This window comes from Schistocerca nitens, chromosome 4, assembly GCF_023898315.1.
Source record: "Schistocerca nitens isolate TAMUIC-IGC-003100 chromosome 4, iqSchNite1.1, whole genome shotgun sequence".
NCBI lineage: Eukaryota > Metazoa > Arthropoda > Insecta > Orthoptera > Acrididae > Schistocerca > Schistocerca nitens.
In genome coordinates, this window is record NC_064617.1 from 733,755,522 (window position 1) to 733,768,082 (window position 12,561).

Genomic DNA, 12,561 nt, shown 5'->3' on the forward strand with positions numbered 1-12,561 from the left:
AGAATCTGTGGGACCATCGCTATAAGGCTGTTCACAGTATGGATCCTCAATCTAGAAACGTAGCGCAAATGGCCACAGCACTGGAGTCACCATGGCTCCACGTCCCTGCTGGTACCTTTCAGAAACTCATTGACTCTCTTGTTGCACATCTCGCAGCCAAAGGTCTATTGTACACTGAGGTGATAAAAATCGTGGAATAGCGACACACGCATATACAGGTGGCGGTATTATCGAGTGTACAGAAGGTATGAAAGGGCGGTGCGTTGTTGGAGCCGCCTTTTGTCTCAGATGATTCATGTGAAACTGTGTCCTACGTGTTTGTGGCCACTCTTCGGGAATTAAGAGACTGTGAATGTCGATTGCCAGTTGGAGCAAGACGCATCAGACATTCCATTCTGGAAATTGTTGGTGAATTCAATATTCCAAGATCCTCAGTGTAGAGAGTGTGGTGAGAATATCATATTTCAGATATTACTTCTCACCATGGACAACCCAGTGCTCGAGGGCTTTCGCTGAACTGCCGAGAGCAGCGGTGTTTGCGTAGGATTGTCAGAGCTAACAGACAAGTAACACTAGGCGAAATAACTTCAGAAATCAATGTGGGACGTACGACGGACGAATCCGTTAGGACAGTGCGGCGAAATTTGGCGCTAATGGGCTAAGGCAACACATGACCGACGCGAGTGCCTTTGCTGACACCACGACATAGTCTGCAGCGCCTCTCGTGGGCTCATGACCATATCAGTTGGACTGTAGATGATTGGAAATCCGTAGGCTGTTCGGATGAGTCCAGAGTTCATTTGGTAACAGCTGATGGTTAGAGGGTAAGGAAGACCCCACGAAGCCATGGACAGGAATGGACTGGGTCCTCTGGTCCAACTGAACCAATCATTGAGTGGTAATGGCTGTGTTCGATTACTGGGAAACCATTTGTAGCCATACGTGGATTTAATGTTCCGAAACAAGGATGGAATTCTTATGGTTGGCAATGCGTAATGTCATAGGACCACAATTGTTTCCAATTTGTTTGAAGAACGTTCTTGACAATTCTAGCGAATGATTCGGTCACCCATCGAACATGTATAGGACACGATCGAGTTATCAATTCGTGCACAAAAACCTACGCCCCCAACACTTTCGCAGTTATTGACGGCTATAGAGGCAGCGTGGCTCAGTATTTCTCCAGGGGACTTCTAACGACTTGTTGAGTCCACGCCACGTCGTGTTGCTGCACTATGCGAGGCAGAAAGACTTCCGACACGATATGAGGTGGTATCCATGGACATTAGTCACGTCAGTATAGTATCCTCTTAAAACGTAACCTCCGTATCGACATAACAGACTGATAATAATGCTGTGCACAACTTCTAATTTAAGAGATTCTGTTTACATAACGTTAAGTAATGCAAGTCACACAAGGAAAAGCGTATTTGATACTCAGATTTTCAGGACCAGACTAGGGAAAAGAAAGGAGAAATGTGTAGAGTCTGTATCATTAAAGACACTCTTCACAGACGTAATAACGAAAGACCAGGACGTAAGACCATCTCTGCACGCCATCGTTATTAATATTAAACTGAGATTCCAATCGCAACCGGCCTTGTCAGTCAATAGCTTGGACATACAGCACTGTTTATGTCCAAGAAAATAGGGGAATCGTAAGAGAGCAATGAAGGACGACGAATGCAGCGTTGCTGATTGTTACCTTGACACGCGTGTCCACAGCACGGCACGTCGTCCCAGAGCCTTCTTGCAGACGCGCCTACTTGAGTAGCAGCCGGCAGCGTTCAAATGGTCGCGAGCGACCGTCCGCCACATTTATAACGCGGCCTGGGCCCGAGACTCCTCCCCTCCAGTTGCACTCGCTGTCTAGAAAGTGTCCGCTACCCACGACCGTGCTTCTTGCCCCAGGTCTCGCTTATACCGAAATGAAACGTGATATCGCCTCTCACACACGGAACAGATTTATATAGGCACGGCTAAAGCTGTCACCACCGAACGGGAATGAGACAGTCCGATTGAATATTTAAGTACAGTGACAGTAACGAGTAGCGCTATGATTGCACAAAAATTCAATGTAAAATACAGTTCAAACAGCTGCTCGTAAGACCACCCTTTCTCTGATTACCACTCAGTATACATTTTTTCTTGTAGCAGATGTTAATTTATTTCCTCCTGCTAAAGTTGCTGTTGTTATCTTCAATCCGAAGACTTGTTTGATGCAGCTTTCCGTCCCACTCTGTCCCATGTAAGCTTCTTCATCTCTGAATGACTACTGCTATCTACATCCTTCTGATTCTTCCTACTGTATACACTTCTTCGTCCCCTCTACGACTTTTAACCCCTCGCCCCTCTCCCCCTCCCTCACACTTCCATCCAATAATAATTTCGTGTCCCCTTGTTGTCTTAGAATGCGTCCTATCAACAAATCCCTTCTTTTAGTCAAGTTGTGTCACAAATTTCTTGTCTCCCCAATTGTTTTCAATGCCTCCTCCTTAGTTACGTGATCGAGCCATGTAATTTTCCGCATTCTTCTGTAGTACCACATATCAAAAATTGCTATTCTCTTACTGTCTAAACTGTTTATCGTCCACGTTTCCCTTCAATACATGAATACATGGCTACACTCCAGAAAAATATCTTCAGAAATGATTTACTAACACTTAAATCTATATTCGATGTCAACAAAATTCTCTTCGTTAGAATGCTTTTCTTGCCATTGTCAGTCTACATTTTATTTTTCTGTCCAAACAGTAAAACCCTTCTACTACTTTAAGTGTCTCGTTTCCTATGCTAATTCTCTCAGTATCACCTGATTTAATTTGACTACATTCCATTATTCTTGTCTTTCTTTTGTTGATGCTAATGTTACATCCTTATTTCAAGACACACTCCGTTCAAATGCTCTTCCAAGTCTTTTGCTTTCGGTGATGGAATTACAATATCATCGGTAAACATAAAAGTTATTATTTCCCGTAAACTTCAAAAAAATTGTTGAAATGGCTCTGAGCATTGTGGGATTTAACATCTGAGGTCATCAGTCCCCTAGAACTTAGAACTACTTAAACCTAACTAACCTAAGGATATCACACACATCCATGCCCGAGACAGGACTCGAACCTGCGACCGTAGCGGTCACGCGGTTCCAGACTGTAGCGCCTAGAACCGCTCGGCCACTCCGGCCGGCGGTAAACTTTAGAGTTTTTATTTATTCACTCTGAACTTTAATTCCCACTCCACATTTCTCTTCGGTTCCCTTCACTGCTTCCTCGGTGTAGAGACTGAATAACATCAGGGAAAGGCTTCAACCCCATCTCACTTTTCAACCACTGCTTCCCTTTCACGCCCCTCGATTCTTGTAACATAGTACCTGTTAACTCACTCCGTCTTCAGGCCACGAGTGGCCTACCGGGACCATCCGACTGCCGTGTCATCCTAAGCTGAGGATGCAGATAGGAGGGGCGTGTGGTCAGCACACCGCTCTCCCGGTCGTAATGATGGTATTCTTGACCGAAGCCACAACTATTCGGTCGAGTAGCTCCTCAATTGGCATCACGAGGCTGAGTGCACCCAGAAAAATGGCAACTGCGCATGGCGGCCCGGAGGGTCACCCATCCAAGTGCCGACCACGCCCGACAGTGCTTACCTTCGGTGATCTCATGGGAACCGGTGTATCCACTGTGGCAAGGCCGTTGCCCTTTTCTAGTACCTGTACAAGTTGTAAATAGCCTTTCGCTCCATGTATTTTATTCCTCCCGCTACACATGGTGAAACCGACCTCCACATACACGGTTTAACAAGTATAAGTGCAGAAGTGCAGATATTTTTATATGTGGTACCTTGATATGTACATACATCATCGTGTTGGTAGTTTTTTCTCTGTGTGAAACAGTCTTACCACAAACATGTCACAAACTTTACGAGCTGATATTTTCTGCACGGCCGTGCCTAGGCCGTAAAGAAAACAATGCCTGGTAGTGCAGACAATCCGTTTTGCGCCCATGTGCCTAACTTTCAGTATCCGGCCTGCTGCCCAAAGGAAAGTGGACAGTAATGGCTTGCTTGTGCCACACGTACGTGGAGGTACTAACCAACCAGGTACTAACCAACCTAAAAACATACGACTTGTAACCACTATGGGTATTAGGCTGCAAGTGACGTAAATGCTGATGTAATGTTGAGGTTGGATTCCATTCGGAAGTTTGTGCAATACGACCACACAACAAGTATTGCAAATAAACGAAACTGCAGCACTAGTCGTATATCTGTAAATATGAAATCACTTTTTCTTACTGCAGACAGATTTGTCATACAGCGAGCATCTTGCACTGAAGATGATCAGTCTGTAATTGAAATCGATATGCAGTAATTAAGAAACGGTTTGAAGTTTATACGATCAATGGTGGAGTTACTCTTGTTTTCAATGATGTAATGTTGTTCAGTACACAGTCATGAGTCCCTAACAGAAGAATCTGCGCTTATACCCATTGCACTCTGTACCAAATTTCAGTTTAGGGATGTTTTCTGAGTAATTTGGTACAAGGACCACGTGGTTTCCAGTCGCTCATTACAAAATGATACTTAAATACTTAATGATACATATAAGTAAATACTTATATGTATTTATGATGTATTCAATTTGTTACCGCAGCTATCTTTATTTCTGTGAAAATATATTCACAACAGTGAAGGGGGTTGTAATAGGTCATCAACAGAACGTTTAACACGAACACATTAGTCCAACAGCCCTCAATCAGTGGCGAAATTATGAGGTTCTCTACCACTGTATTCAGAGAACTCACAAATAAGTTGGTTATCGGCCAGTCCTTGATCAATTAACCTGTCCATTCTCTGTGTATCACTGTTAACGTACGACTAGCGGTGCTAAGAAAAGAAACCCAAGACAGGAACGAGCAGTTTTCAGTGCAAGTTTGGGGGCGAAGATTGTCAGGGGCTCTTATTACTAGCCAATCAACAGATTGTAATGATACTTATTAAGTATATTTTTGTGCAAACGTACATTTTAACGTTGAAACTAACAAATTAAACATAGTGGTATTTGTTGCAGGAGTCTAGTGCGAATCGTTTACGAGGTATCGTATTTTGAAAAGTTTCCACAATGACACTTGTTTGTGCCATTCAAGGCATTGTTACGTTTGCTATTAGTGTGCTTGTGTGTTTCTTGAGTGCATTGCAGCTTGCTAGTCAGGTACTGAATAACAGCCCAAGCAGTAGGTCATGACTGAACGATGGAATTTACCAATGCAGAAAAGGCGGACATGCTCGTGGTGTATGGAGAGTATAGGAAGAATGCAGTCCGTTCTTGTACGGAGTATGCTACAAGATATTCCAATATACTCACCATCTCGCCAATTATTTATCAGTCTCTTCAACCAGTTACGTGAAAGTGGTACTCTAACACTAGACAACGTCCCAGAAGAAAACAGGTTACGACCGAACAGGAGAAATTAATGTTGTTGCTGCTGTTGCAGTTGTTCCCCTCGCTAGCACCCACACAATTGCACGAGGAAATGCCATGACTCAGGCAAGTGTCCCACGCATTCTCCATCGACATAGGTTGCATCCCTATCACATCTCTCTCCGTCAAGAGGTGCGTGGAAACGATTATGGGAAACATGTTAACTTCTGTATGTGTGAATTACGACTGGGTACTACAGATGTGTCATGTATCTAGTTTAGTGATGAAGCCAAGTAAACCGCCGAAACATGCACTATTGATCCGTTGACAATCGTCGTTGTATAAGCGTGTCGATGGGATAGTGACTCATCAGTACATAGGCCCGTTTCTCAGAAACAGAAAACTGAACGCGAACGAGGATCGCAGCCTCCTAACAATCTTCCAAGAATGCTAGAAGACGTTTTTCTGTAGACTAGAAGGAACATGTTGGCTGTGCAGACCGTAGTGAATGAAGTACTACAGCATGTCTTCACGAATTGTTTCCAAATCGTTGGATTGGACTCAGAGGAACTGTACCTTGTCCGACTTGTTTCCCGGATTTGACGCCTATAGATCTTCTTTTGTGAGGAAAGCTGAAAGGCCCTCTCTGTATTGACACACCACCTACATCCGATGACATCCAACGACGTATTACTGCAGCCTGCTCGGTCATTTCCGCCGAAGATCCAGCACGTGTGCAGCAGTCGTTCTGTACCAGACTGGAGGTGTGTACTGCCGCTGCCGGTGCTCATTTTGGATACAACCTGGGATGGTCAGTTGTCTCGTTACTGGTCAGAGTCCACACCACTAGCGCATGCATTTGTGTTGTTTTTTAGTGTGTGCTACCACAGGTATTGTACAAGTGTCGGTGTGAGTACTTCTCAAAATCTCGTAAGCGACTCGCACTAGAATGCTGCAACCAACACCACTGACATTCTAATTTACCTAATTTTTAGTTCGTTGATGTCAATAGACATTGATGCATGTAAGCAGTTTATGTTTGCTCATAAAAAATATTTTCCAAGTGTTATTACAATCTGTTAATTGGCTAACAATACGAGTTCCTGACTACCATCCATTTTACGAAAACCACACTTCAACACACTTTCCATTTCCCCATTTCCGCAATATTTGCGGTGCAAGGTGGCGAAACGAAGCTACTCTTCAAGTATCCGTGTTAGACCACACTTCCCTTATAATGAAAAGCTCTAAAAAATCTTCGAAATTTTGATGGTGTTCAGTTTCAGCATGCGTAGCTACCTGCTGTAGGGAGACGGCTGCACGTAAAGCTTAATACTACATGTGATGTGTGAGAATTCCTAAGGGACCAAACTGCTGAGGTCATCGGTCCCTAGACTTACACACTACTTAAACTAACTTATGCTAAGAACAACACACGCACCACTCGAACCTCTGGCGTGAGAAGCCACACAATCCCTGACATGTCGCCTCAAACGGCGCGGCCCTTCTGCAAGGCTACTACATGTGAGAGCAAGTAATGTGCATGTTTATCCAGTTTCTTATTCAAGTTTACAAGAACCATTATGAAACAACCTAAGTAATTATGATATGCTATTCAAGCTTTTATACCGTCTTCACCCATAATATTCCACTTTATTGGTCCTCGGAGAAAGCCTTGTAGCATTTCTGTAATCTTTATTACCTCATCCATTGAGAAGGTCATTGCACTACGTAGCTTTCATAACAGTTCCTGAGACAATGGCACAGGCATTTGAGGTACGCAGGAGTTCTCAGGAGCGTGAAAATTGCAGACGCTTGGATGCACCCAGAATGTAAATGAGAGAAACTGTGGCTGTTTCACTGGGTACGAATGGAAATACATACTGGGTTACAATCAGGGACAACAGACTGACGCTGGTTAAGGGCCGAATCGACTTCACACTTCCATTCAGGATGAACTCTAGAAAATAATTCGGATGATTATTACACGAAGGTTGGAAATTTAATTGTGGAAACTATTTGTTTAGAACTTATAGAAAATAGATACATGTTTCAAACTTTTAGTGTCCTTCAAAGTAGTCGGGATCAGTGCGAATAATACGTTGTCAGCGATATGGAGGTCGTAGTATACGCTTCGCAGCGCCAAGTGAGTTGATACTTCGAGTGGAGCGGTCTAATGTCACACGAATCTCTGTAAGATTTCTGAAGCGAATGCCGTTAAATGCTTCCTACAGTTTAGAAATCAAGTTAAAGTCACAAGAGCACAATTCCGGAGAATGTTGTGGGTAGTGCAGCACTTCCTAGTTCCATCGATAGAAAACATCAGCAACAGAATGCGCCATTCCGCCCGAACTCTGTTATGCAAAATTATGTGCGGGCGCTGTAGATAGTGTCGCCGCTTCTTTCTCTAAGGCAGTCGCAGGCTGTGTTCCTAAATTTTAATACACGCATTTGAAAGTGCACTATACACTGCAATATGAAAAAGTAAGTTTTGACTAAAATTCCAGGACCTCTTCGACCACTAACAGAGTGGAGTGAATAATGCTTTATCATTAAAGAGTCAGTTCACCTACCAAGATAGCCGAGAGCCCTAATGCGCTGCTGCCTGAACTCGGGTATGTGCGCCAGCCCCAGATCGAATCCGCTGGGCGGATTAACGGCGATGGCGCGTATGCCGGCCAGCCTGCATGTGTTTTTAGGCGGTTTCCCACATCCCACTAGGTGAATACCAGGCTGGTCCTCACGTTCCGCCCCAGTTACACGACTCACAGGCATTTGAAGACATTCGCAGTATTCCATGGCTACACTAGACGCATGCTACTAAGGTACACTACTTACGTGTTGGGAGGTTCGGGGTGGCGGCAGAAAGAGCATCTGGCCACCCTCTGCAACTAACACTGCCAAATCCGTAACAACACGGCCGATATCGTGTTGGAGCGGGACAAAGGCCCACAGAAAGAAAGAAAGGAATTAAAGAGCCAGTATCCAAAAGATAATAATTTTATTCGTTAGCTTCGTTTCAAAGTTTCAAATTACATTCTCCCACCCCCACTAGCGCGCTTATGTAAATTACCATAGCAAGAGTGCTCACGGAGTCTGAGAAACTGTAATTATGCAAGGCAGTGTGCTGCCCGGATAAATCTCTTAATGCGACACCTCGGTCAAAAATGCATGATACGCACACTGCTAAACCGTAAGACCGAATGAGTCCGGGCACACCGATTTAGGTTTCCCGTTGTTTCCACAGTTAAGGCAAATGTTCAGATGGTTCCTCTGAAAGGACACGGCTGTTTTCGTTCCCCATCCATCCCCAATAGGAGCTTGTACTTCGACTTCCTTAAAACTATAAAAACAGCTACAGTCAACCAAGTGAAGGAAATCATTCATCAACAGTGTGAGAAGTATTCAGTTACTATCTGGATGCTATCAACGCAGCAGCAGGGAGTAGATTTGAAACCTATATACCATCAAGTCGGTATACTGAAATGTAAAGTACGTCATTCAGATATCAAAAGCAAAATACACTGACAGAAAACAACAATCGCAACATGAAAACCAATTTAAATAGAGTAATGATATTAGCAGAATACATTTGTGTTGGTAACTTATGTAGGTGATTTACTTTGCAAGATCACAGGTCAATGCAAGGGCAAGATTAGTCATGCAAATGCGAAATGTAGGCACATTAACAGCCGGTGTAGCCGCCAGAATGTTGAATGCAAGGACGACGCACAAATTTGCCATTAGTGTGCATGAGATAACTAGGAGAGTGCTCCTGCTGTCATACGAAGTCGCACCCCAGACCATGGCTCCAGGTGAACGTCCAGTGTGCCTAGCACGCTGACAAGTTAGTTGGGGGCTGTCAGTTGTCCTCTTTATAACCAAGACAAGGCCTTCACTGGACGGAGGAACAACCAGCTTTCATCAGAAAAGACAACAGACCTCCGCTCTGCCCTCGATTTAGCTCTCGCTTGACACCACTGAAATCACAAATACCGATTTTGAGTCCGGTCGAATGTACGCTTACGGGCGTCTGGTTCCGGCTGTCTTTTAAGTAACAGATTTGTAACGTCGTGTCACTGTGGTGCCACTGCTTCTCAAATATCGGCTGCAGTTGCTGTATGGTGCGCCAGAGCCATAAGCTGAACACGATGGTCTTCCCTCTCGGCAGTACCACGTGGCCGTCGGGATCCGTGTCTTCTTGCGACCGTACGTTCTCGTGACCACCGCTGCCAGCAGTCATATACAGTATATAGGAACAGATCTCAAAGCGAAAGTCTTATGTACGTCAAATCCTGCTGAAGAAAAAGAGGCTGAATTCATGTTCATTGAAATAAATATACAAAGTCGGAAATTCTTGACTGGCGTCGTGTACAAGCCGCCAAAAATAAGCTCAATGAGTTCCTTCCAGTCGGAATCACATTCACTTCAGTGTCAATACGAACATGTCATCGTAATGGGTGACTTGAACATAGACCTGCTAAGAGACACTCCCTCTGCAATAAACCTAAGAAGACTGTTTAGTTGCAATAGCATGAACATTCTTCCATTACAACCTACACACCATACGGCGCACAGTCATACTCTTATAGACGTAATCGCAACGAAACAGACTGACAAAGTAAGAGATGTTGGTCAAACATCGGCCCCTGGCCTCTCAGCACATGATGTAATATTCCTGGCCTACTCTGTGCAGCCCCCAAGGATCAAATCGCGTTACATGAAACGTATTGACCTTGACGCTCTAACAGCCGATTGCTCAGAAATCTCATGGCATCAAATAATCAGAAAACCCACAATCGACGGCAAAATTAATGAACTTGGTGATAAACTCACTGCCCTCTATGACAAACATGCACCTGTGCGCACAATCCGTGTAAGAAAATCTCCTGCTCCATGGCTGACAGCTGAATTACGTCAAATGATGACTAATAGGGATGCTGCCCACAGGCGTTTCAAGGCAGATCCGAAACCCGAGCGTTTCGAAGAATATAGAAAGCTACGGAACAGAGTGAAACAATGCATTCGCAATGCTAAAATCAGGCACGCACGCTCCCTTGTATGCAGCGATCTGACGCCCACGACTTTATGGAAGAATCTCCGTAGCTTGGGGGTCGGAAAGGCAAAATCGGAAACCACTTTTCATGTGTCAGCTAACGAATTAAATGAATTCTTCTCTGCACCTCTGAATACCAGCACAGCTGATAATTACCGTCCACAAGAATCCCTAAACAGGATAACTAACAACGATACCTTCCATCTAAAACATGTAACAACAAATACGGCAAGAAAAGCAATAATGAGAATCTCTTCTGATGCAATAGGCAACGACAGTATCGGTATAACCATGATTAAGAATGTTGCCGATATCTTAGTGCCTGTCTTAACTGACATATTTAATTTTTCCCTCGTGAACGGAATATATCCCACTGCATGGAAAAGAAGCCTAATTCGACCCATCCCTAAGATCGAAAACCCGCAACTGCCTAGTGATTACCGACCAATTAGCATACTGCCTGCTGTTTCCAAAGCACTTGAATATATTGTTCATGACCAAATCACTGAACACTTGCATGAATTCAGCCTATATGACAAATTTCAATCCGGTTTCCGTAAACATCACAGCACAAACACTGCTCTAATTAAAGTAACTGATGACCTGAAATATGCCATCGACAATCGAAAGGCAACAATATTGACGCTACTGGATTTCAGCAAAGCTTTTGACACTGTTAACTTTGACATAATGCTCAGAAAAATGCAACAGCTTAATTTCTCTGAAAGTGCAATGAGATGGTTTGAAAGCTACTTAAAAGACAGACAGCAATGTGTTGTCTGCGTAAATGAAAAATCTTCCTGGAAACATGTTTCCTCGGGAGTGCCACAAGGATCAGTCTTAGGACCACTTTTGTTTTCTTTATATGTCAACGATATTTCATCGGTTCTGTCCTCCTGTAAATATCATTTCTATGCCGACGACCTCCAGCTCTACCTAAGCGTCAGACCTGAAGATGTAAACACTGCAATCGCTCAGATGAATGATGATCTGTCTTCAGTAGTGACATGGGCGAAAAACCTGGGGCTTAAACTAAATGCAAAAAAGACGCAAGTAATCTTAATAGCCCATCAGAAATTAATAAGTTCAGATTTCCGCGAACGGCTACCTCCTATTCTGCTCGACGGTACTCCAATACCATATCAGAAAACAGTGAAGAACTTGGGTGTAACTTTGGATGAGCATCTCAACTGGGCGGAGAATACAGTCGCAGTGTGCCGAAAGACGTCTGCTTGTCTCTATGCTCTCAAAAAGTTTCGGAACATATTTCCACAGGACTTGAAACGCCAGCTCGTGCAAGCACTCGTTCTACCGAACCTCCACTATTGTGATGTGATTCAACAAGGCATGAGCAGTGAAAACAAAAGACGGCTAGAGCTAACCATGAATGCCTGTGTGCGTTACACCTGCAACATTCGCCGATACGATCATGTTAGTGCTTCATACTCCCAGCTAGGGTGGCTGCGGCCGGACAAATTGCGCGACTACCACACTCTATGTCTACTCCACCGACTCCTCGAGGCGCAAACACCCCAGTACCTTGCTTCAGAGATTAAAAACCTGTCATGTCATCATAATCGAAACACGAGGTCACTCTTATTTGGTATCCTAACTGTGCCCACTCACAAAACAAAAACTTTTGCAAACTCCTTCCCAGTTGCCGCTGTCCGCCTCTGGAACAAACTGCCCCTTACCTTGCGCAAAATTCAATCTCCTGCTGCTTTTAAGAAGAAGTTGAAGCATTTCCTACTATCATCCTTATAAAGTTCTCCACAAAATTAATGCACAAGGACAATCCCCTCATCTGTCAAATAGCAAAGCTAGCGTCTCCTATGATGCTCCTGAGATGCCTTCCTCTTCATCTATCTCTATTAGCCACGCAATATTCTTTTCCTTTATATTTCCTTAATTATGTTTCATCATGTCTCTCTATTCTTCTCCTCCCTTCACCATGAGTCTCCCTCATACTCCCTGCTGCCAGCACTCCTATCTCAAATCTGTCTGTTCAATAATGTCTAATTATAACAGTACTTGTGATCTAAGAATATAAACTCTATATGTATGTATTTTTCCAGGTGTACCTTTC

At 43.9% G+C, this 12,561-nt stretch overlaps 1 protein-coding gene and 1 pseudogene across 1 annotated transcript in view; both read right to left on the minus strand.

Moving 5' to 3' along the window:
* Positions 1-1,779, minus strand: part of LOC126253103 (uncharacterized) — a 44,019-nt gene extending 42,240 nt beyond the window's left edge. The window contains exon 1 of the mRNA XM_049954209.1: positions 1,706-1,779. The gene's annotated coding sequence lies outside the window, so the exon portion shown is untranslated. The remainder of the gene's footprint in view (positions 1-1,705) is intronic.
* Positions 1,780-3,579: 1,800 nt separating this feature from the next.
* On the minus strand, positions 3,580-3,697 carry LOC126254161 (5S ribosomal RNA; annotated as a pseudogene).
* Between the last annotated feature and the right edge of the window lie 8,864 nt (positions 3,698-12,561).